Consider the following 9,536-nt stretch of genomic DNA (forward strand, 5'->3'; position numbering starts at 1 on the left):
AATCAATAAACGTTGCAATTTCAATCGGGACGATGGTTTTAGAATCTCATCCACATGGTATCCAGTAATATCTAAGTATGTAAGTAAAGTAAAGCTCGGGACACTTATCCCACGTACGCAACGTATGCAATGCATTATGAGATCTGAACCCTGAAATTTGTACGCTTAGAAACATACTTGTCATACGCAACGCAACGCATGACAAGTATGTTTCTAAGCATAGAAATTTCAGGGTTCAGATGTCATAATGCATTGCATAACGTTGCGTACGTGCGATAAGTGTGTCCCTGCCTTAAATGTAAGGTAAAATGAATATCACCGGTTGAATAAGGTCGGTTATAAGTTTTTTGTGTCGACCAAGTGACATCCCTAGCGTTCAAGTTAATAAACAAGACCAAGTGCGGCTAGTAGATATTGGTGGCAACTTTAGCTAGCCAGTCTTTCTTCTCGAGACTACGGTGGCAATTACCTCCTCAAAACGTCGGAGGTTAATCTACGCGATTAAGTTTATATTTCTCTCTTTCTTCCATAAATTCTTCTTTTTCCATACATTATGTGGTAATGGTGAATGAAGGTGAACTCACAAAGTAAACTCTTATATAAACCATATAATCTCATTTAAATAACATCTTAGACTGACGTTAACAATAACAACCGAGGGAAGATTTAAACTATTTCAAAGCATTTAATAACAAAACAATGTTACGTTACGTGTGTCAATGTTATGTGTGTGATACTTAATATTCCTTAAGATCCGAAAAAACAGCCTCTACGAGTATGTGGGATAAAGGCATGCAGACGGGAAAGTGAGCCGCGGGCGGGCTCGAATGCACACGCAGCACAGAGGGCGCGGAAGGAACACAGGGTAATTACTGGAGCCAGAAGGCTCAAGACAGGGGAAGTGCCCCTTTGGCAAATAACGTATGACTTCACTTTTTACGCATTTTAAATATATACTGCTATTTTTTTAAATAAACAAGAAGTTCTTAAGGGTGAAACAACGTTTTTGTGCACTGGGTTTCCATGGATACGTCATCTGGGTTACACTTAAAAATAGTAATTAAGGTTCGGTGAGTTCAGGTCTACCGCGAAAATCGAATTTGGCAAATTGCGGGCATCTTTTTCTTTAAGACGTACTAATTAGAGTGGCAGAGAAAGATGTCCGCAATTTGCGAACTTCGGTGTTCGCGGTAGCCCCTCTGAGCGGACTGCCGTGCGTGCCCGAAATCGCGGATATCATTTTTATTTTTAGTTATTTTTACCAAAAAAGTAATCAATGAGTTACATAAATTATAAAACTACGCATTTTTAGAAGCAATTTTCATGGTAGGTACCTATTGGTATTCAATTTATGTTCTACGTAAGTGCTATGATTTTTCAAAATTCTGCTGGTTATCCACAGCATATCAGCAAAAAAAGTTTATTCATTTATTGTATGGCATTATAGTTCCTGGATATCATTTAAAATTAATTAAGAGATTGAGGTTTGCGCTCTTCAAATACTCTCAGGTTCACGATAAAGTGGTGCCCGCGGTGAGTCGTATAAGTTTCTTCCCAATTTTCATTCAAGTTACTTATCTAGGTCATTGATCCAAATAATATAACAATTTAAAGTCTCGCGTTTTGTACACATAATAAACACGGAATTTTGTAACCACAGCTGGCTGAAACGTCGAAAAAAAGGTAAAATAATGAAATTTAATCGCGTTAGATCCATTAATGATATTAATTATTCATTGATCTATCAAGACAGGACTCTGTCGGCAAAACAGAGCAAAGAAGACGTAAACAGATTTGACAGATCTCAACCATGGAGGATGTTAACGCTCCATCCATGTGTGCGTGCGCGCACACATACACGCTCCATCTACGCGGTGCCGCGGCCGGCGGCAGCCGCCATTCTCCGATCCGTTACGACGCCGACACCACGTATCGCTCGGTCGCGCGTCCATACATTTTCTCATTTCCAAAAACCATGTAATTTAATCGCTCAGTACATTAAAAGTTGTAAAAGTCCAAATTGTGTCGACTACGTCATTTCACAAGAACCTGCGCCAACAGATTCGAGCCGGATGAGGCTTTGGAATCCACTATCTAAAGGAGGACAAAGGAATTCATCGGCGCGGTCGAACAAAGGGGTCGACATTTTGGACACGTGGAGATCTGGAGATTCTACCAAATTCAAGAAGATTCAGCAAGTCTGTACCTGAGTCTACAATATTTAAGCAAGAATATACCAGGAAAAGGGTTTGCAGTGGCATTTGTGTGAGTTCGTTCCAATTATTTCGTTTTAATTTCACTTCACTGTGCCTTTCATACAGAGTACTGTGCTCTTTTCCATCGAAACCACTATCTAAAGGTTTCATATCAATCTAAAATCCCAATTAGTGCTATAATTCCGTCTATTGCCTATTTTAACTAAATATTCTTTTGGAATCGAAACTTAAATCGATCTTTTATTTCTATAAACTATCAACAAAAGTAGCTTCAGTATCTTGTTTTCAGAGTTCTAGAGGACTGTTTTGCCTCTATTTGTGCCAATACAGAACAATAATTGAAAGTTTAGCTAATTTTTATTCGAACATTCCAGAACCGGCGAGGGGTCAAAGTCCACAGTCTCGCCGGCCGCCTGCCTACGTGACCGCGCGTTGTCTCGAGTAACGGGACTTCGGGCGTGGCTTGTTCGCACGTTTGCTTGACTATCCTTCTGCCTGCTTAATCACGCTTCGCATAAAATTTAAGTATATTTCCAATAGTTTTCACTCTTTTGCACAATATTTGACTTCATTTACCGCGTGTTTAATCATTATTTTTCTTACAGCTGTAGGGCAGTTTGAGATTTATTTCGTTTTCACTCTTACATAGTAAATAGCATTTTAACGCAAGCTTCAATAATTGCAATATTTTTCGTTCAATTATATATTTTTTCTTCATTTAAACTTCATAATGGACAATTTAAAATCACTAAAGAAAAGCCGAGCAAGCTTCAAAGCAAAGCTGACTGTTTTCAAAGATTATCTAAATGCTTTGCTACCTAGCAGTGAGCTTAATAGCGTACAAATGCATGAGCTTACCATGCGACATGCCAAAATGTCAGAAATGTATAACGATTTCGATTCCATACAAAATGATATAGAAAGCTTGACGGAAATTCCAGATGAGGAGTACGCAGAGCGGACTTCCTTCGAAGCCCGGTACTTCGGCGCCATGGCTGCTGCGCAAGACCTGCTCAGCAAGCATGCCGCGCCCGCCGAACCTGCCTCTGCGGTGCACGACAGTGGATCGGTGGCGGGATCAGGTGATGCTGTATTCTCAAGTAAGCCAAACATTAAACTTCCAACAATTCATCTCCCGACTTTCTCTGGTCGATATCAGGATTGGCTAGAGTACCATGACACTTATAAATCACTAATACACGACAACACATCCATACCTAAAATTCATAAGTTCCACTATCTAAGGAACTCTTTAAAAGACAGTGCGTCGTTAATCATTAAATCACTAGAGTTTTCAACTGAGAATTATGATGTTGCTTGGGACTTGCTGTGCGAGCGTTTCAATAACAATCGCATTTTAGTAAATAACCATATTCAAGCTTTGTTCAGTATAAAGCCAGTGATTCAAGAGTCTTCTAAAGCCTTGCGTAGTATGATAGACTGGGTAAATAAAAACCTAAGAGCCTTAAAAACATTAAAATTACCTACTGAACACTGGGATATTCTAATTATCCATATGATGTCTAGTAAGCTTGATTCAGTCTCAATGCGCGATTGGGAAACCGAACGTAACAAAATTGTAGGTATTCCCACGTTTAGTGATTTCACAAATTTCTTGAAGGGTCGTGCGGACCTCCTTGAAACCATGGAAGAGGCTCAGAATCAATCAAAGGTTCCTAGTAGGCACAGTGACGTCACGCACAACCGCCCAAGAACATTTGTCGTAAATGACTCTCTTAAACAAAAACAACATAAATGCCCTGTATGCGCAAACTATCACACTATATACCAATGCCCTAAATTCAAAGCTATGCCTATAGAATCGCGCATCGAAAAAATAAACCAGTTAAGTCTTTGTACTAATTGTCTTCGCGCAGGGCACGACGAACAACGCTGTCGACTTAGTTCATGTCGTTTGTGTACCAAACGTCACAACACTCTGTTACATATTAACACTCAATCCACAGAACCACTGGCTAGCAAATCATCTACTAAAAGTGACGGTGTCTTACCTGGCGTGCAGGACCAATCTAAACCTGCACAAGACAACATCACACTATCTTCTATACATCGCAGCCAAGCTCTTCTTTCCACTGCTATAATCAATGTTCAAGACCACTCTGGTCAAACACACAAGGTCCGTATTATGCTAGACAACGGATCAACTATTTCATTCATCACAGAATCTTTACAAAAACAATTAGGGATACCCAGTTATTCCACATTTACCTCAGTTAACCTACTGGAGGACAAAACAACAAAAGCCACTAAAAAATGTGACGTCACTATATCGTCACTATACGATCGCAATTATACAACCGATGTTGATTGCTACGTTTTATGTCGGATCTCCGATCTCATACCTACTAATCCAATTAATTGCAATGCTTTCGAAATTCCCTCTCACATCCACCTCGCGGACCCATCATTCTCGGAACCGTCAGAGGTGCAGATGCTGCTGAGCGCTGACATATTTTGGGATGTACTTTGTCTAAATAAGATATCCCTAGGCAAGAATCTACCATTACTAGTCGAATCAAAACTAGGGTGGCTAGTAGTTAAATTACAAAACTCAAACAAAACAAAACAAAATACAGTCCACTGCCATTTCTCTAATACAGAGCTAGATCACAAACTAAACGATTTTTTTGATAATGATGGTTTCTCTAATATCGAAAAGGTGTATAACAAATCTAAATCTGATAGCGAGTGTGAGCGAATCTTTACAAGTACTACCACGCGCCACTCGGATGGGAAATTCATTGTAACGGTACCACTTAAAGAATCCCCCGAGGTGTTAGGTAACTCTAAAGAACAAGCTTTGACAAGATTTCAGTCATTAGAGCGCAAATTCAAACGCGAACCGGAATTCAAAGAGCAATATACTAAATTTATGAAGGAATATTTACAGTTAGGTCATATGTCAGAAAATATAGACTCTCAAAACGATACATTCTCTTATTTTCTTCCACATCATGGAATTTTGCGCGAGGGGAGCCTCACAACAAAATTAAGATCTGTTTTTGATGGATCAGCTGTCACAAGCTCAGGGAAGTCATACAATGACATTCAACACATAGGCCCGGTTGTCCAAGATGATTTATTGAGCATTCTCATTCGATTCCGACAACATAGATTTGTTGCAACTTCGGATGTAGCTAAAATGTATAGACAGATTTATGTAAGAGAAGATCAACGAAGTTTGCAGCAAATCCTATGGCGGCCTGATCCCACACAACCAATTAAACCATACAAACTAAACACGGTCACATACGGCACGGCCTCAGCTCCCTGGTTAGCGACAAGAACACTAAAACAATTAGGTATCGATTGCAAGGACGAACTTGCACGTGAAACGATTTTGCATGACTTTTACGTTGATGATTACATCACTGGTCATGATGATGAACAAACACTCATACATACATGTCAAAATGTCATTAGCGAGCTAGAACCCGCTCATTTCATGTTACGAAAATGGCGGTCTAACAAACCGTCCATTCTAACTCAAATTGTAAATGAAAACAATGATGATGATTTTCTAAATCTAAACAACGATGAATATGCCAAAACTTTAGGCCTACTTTGGGCTTGTAAACGAGACACATTATTGTTTTCATTGCCACACACAATTAAAACACCTAAAACAAAACGCACTATTTTGTCCACTATAGCGCAAGTGTTTGACCCACTGGGCTTAATAAACCCTTGCATGTTACAGGCAAAACTCATACTCCAGTCACTTTGGTCTCAAAATATTCCATGGGACTCCCAGTTACCAGCCGAGGTTGACTCACAGTGGGACCAGTTTGTCAAATACTTGCCAGATATTTCCAAAATCGAAATTCCTCGCAGAGCACTTTGTGATGATTTCGTAACTGTTCAATTACACGCATTTAGTGACGCATCAATGAAAGCTTGCGCTGCCTGCGTATACATACGCACAGTGTCTATAAGCGGTAACGTAAATGTACATTTGCTCGTTGCAAAAAGCAAACTGGCCCCACTGAGGCAACGACTAACAATTCCAAAATTAGAATTGTGTGGCAGTCTCCTAGCTACACAACTAACGAAAAAGGTTGTAAATTCATTACGCCTGAAAGTAGACTCAATATATTTTCACTGCGACTCAACCATTGTGCTCGGCTGGCTAAAAACTTGTAAAAAACAGCTTAAACAATTTGTCCATAACAGAGTCACTGAGATTACTAACGCCTTTGACCCATCAGCATGGCACTATGTCCCAACAGATATGAACCCTGCTGACATAGGGTCTAGAGGTCAAAATGCTTTACAGCTCAAAAATTCAACTTTGTGGTTCCAAGGCCCACATTTTTTACACCAAAAAGACATTCAATGGCCTTTGCAGCCTCAAAGTGTGGATGTTTCTGATTTGCCTGAAATCAAAACTCGTTGTAACTTTTCAGCATCTGCAGATATACATGAAAACGATTTCACTGAAAGGTTCTCAAACTTTAGCAAAATGCAGCGCGTTGTAGCTTACATATATAGATTTAAACACAATTGTCAAAATACAAACAAACGAGTTGGTCCATTACGCATTTCAGAATTAAAATTAGCATTGTTTTCCTTATGTAAAAAGGTACAATCAGAAATATTCACCAAACAACTTTCATTGCTCATGAAGGGCACACTGACAGCAAAAGATAAAATAATAAAACTAAATCCATTTATTGACCAGGACAACCTTATCCGAGTTGGAGGACGATTATCTAACTCAAACTACGATTATGATACTAAACATCCTATTTTGCTACATGCATCCCACCATATAACAAAAACATTGATACAACATTATCATAGAATACTTTTACATGCAGGACCCCAACTGCTATTATCCATGTTACGTCATAAGTTCTGGATAATAAACGGTCGCAACCTTTGTCGGAAGATAACACATGACTGTTTAACTTGTCTTCGTTTCTCAGGTCGTACTTACCAGCCTATCATGAGTTCACTTCCTGCACAGAGGTTGCACGCTGATCACCCTTTCACACACACAGCCACAGATTATGCTGGTCCTATCCTGATATTGAACAGAAAGGGTCGCGGCGCTCAACTAATAAAGGCATACATAGTTGTGTTTGTCTGTCTGGCAGTGAGAGCAGTACACCTCGAGCTCGTCACCGATCTGACGTCTCAAGGCTTCATTGCCACTTTAAATCGATTTATTGCCCGCAGAGGTAAGCCGGCAATTTTATTTTCAGATAACGGTACTCAGTACGTAGGATCATGTAATGAACTAGCTAAATTTTTAAAGGAAACCAGTAATGACATAACGGCTTACTCTGCAGAAAACGAAATAAAATTCAAATTCGCCCCAGCTTACAGTCCAAATTTCAACGGTTTGGCGGAAGGATCAGTCAAGTCTGTAAAATATCACTTGAAACGCGTTCTATCTATGACTAATTTAGACTACGAACACATGAATTCGGTATTGGTTCATATAGAGGGGATACTTAACTCTAGGCCTCTCACTCCTCTTTCTTCTGATCCTTCAGATCTCGTTCCTTTATGTCCAGCACATTTCTTAATTGGGCGAACGATCACATTGCCACCTGCACCCCAGGTGGAAGAAACTCGACCACTTACGACACTCTCCAAATACATGAGAGTTCAACAGCTCAAGGCTCACTTTTGGAGAAGATACTCAAAAGAATATATTTCAGAGCTCCAGTCCCGCAGCAAGTGGCGCACTCAGGGTGCGCATCCACAGCTGGGCGAGATGGTCATCATCAAGGATGACCGCTTACCACCCTACCGATGACTGCTCGGACGAGTCACAGCCGTCCACCCGGGCAGCGACGGCGTCAACCGCGTCGCCGACGTCCTCACCACTACGGGGACCCTGCGCAGGGCATACAATCGGCTCTGCCCACTTCCATCGACGTTGGATCAGGCAGCTCCTGACCCAAGGGGGGCAGCCTGTTAACGCTCCATCCATGTGTGCGTGCGCGCACACATACACGCTCCATCTACGCGGTGCCGCGGCCGGCGGCAGCCGCCATTCTCCGATCCGTTACGACGCCGACACCACGTATCGCTCGGTCGCGCGTCCATACATTTTCTCATTTCCAAAAACCATGTAATTTAATCGCTCAGTACATTAAAAGTTGTAAAAGTCCAAATTGTGTCGACTACGTCATTTCACAAGAACCTGCGCCAACAGAGGAAATGAAAGAACTGCTTAAGTCGATACAAGAACACCAGTTTAAACAAAGCGAAGAAATGAAGTCTCTGGGTGACTCTATTGCGAAACAAGTTTTAGACAAACTAGATGCAAGACTAGGTTTAATCGAACAAAAACAAACTAATCTGGAAAACAAATTGGAACTTCAAGAGAACCAAATTGAACAAATAGAACGCCGGCTGAGACAGAGAAATATTGTTCTGTTTGGCCTAGAAGAGAAAGAAAGAAGCTATTCTGACTTGGAAACAATTGTGTTAGGAACTATAAATAATACTTTGAAAGTGCAGTGCTACGAAACAGACATAGAATCCGTTAGAAGACTTGGTAAGAAAGGAAGCAACGTCAGACCTGTTATCATCACATTCACTACACTTGGAAGAAAAATACAAGTTCTGCGAAAGAAGAAAAACTTAGAAGTTACGAACTACTACATTAAAGAAGACTTCACAAGAAAGGTACTTGAAAAGAGAAAAGAACTCCAAGAAGAGGCCAAAAAAGAGCGAGACAAGGGCAACAAGGCAATAATTAGGCAAGACAAGCTTATAATATCAAAAAATAAAAACATATCAAGCCAAAACAGTGAGCAACACATCAATTATAGCCAGAAGAAAAGAAATATTAACTCAATATACTCGCCTCCACATCAGAATCCAGACAAGGAAAACATCCCAGTTACACAAGTTAATCCACAAGCGCCAAAGAAAAATAAATACGTAATTACAGACTATATGACGGCACCTATTGGAACCACTGGAACTTCAGCCAATGTAACAAATACTACATCAGTGCAAAAACCACAAACACCAGTGAATCAAAATCAAAATCAACATCAACATAATAGTGAACCAAAAAACGCGTGACAAGAACCCCTCTCCGCCTCCCACCACGGCTGGTCACCGAGGGAGAGCTAGACCACCACCCTCCAAGGACACCCACTCAATCAACAAGAGCGAGCACATCCCTTCTTCAAGGTAATACCTCCGAACCGTATTCTAAGCAAGCAACCAGAAATAAAGAGAATGTACTGCATATAGGAACATACAATGTTAGGACTCTTAGATCTTATGAGAGGCTACTAGAACTTTCTGAAGCTCTAAAATTAATAAATT

The 9,536-nt window shown here is 40.4% G+C and overlaps 1 pseudogene; it reads left to right on the forward strand.

The window, feature by feature from the left end:
* Nucleotides 1-2,547: 2,547 nt before the first annotated feature.
* LOC134806291 (uncharacterized) lies at nt 2,548-8,197 on the forward strand (annotated as a pseudogene).
* Nucleotides 8,198-9,536: the final 1,339 nt, after the last annotated feature.

This window comes from Cydia splendana, chromosome 3, assembly GCF_910591565.1.
Source record: "Cydia splendana chromosome 3, ilCydSple1.2, whole genome shotgun sequence".
Classification (NCBI taxonomy): Eukaryota; Metazoa; Arthropoda; class Insecta; order Lepidoptera; family Tortricidae; genus Cydia; species Cydia splendana.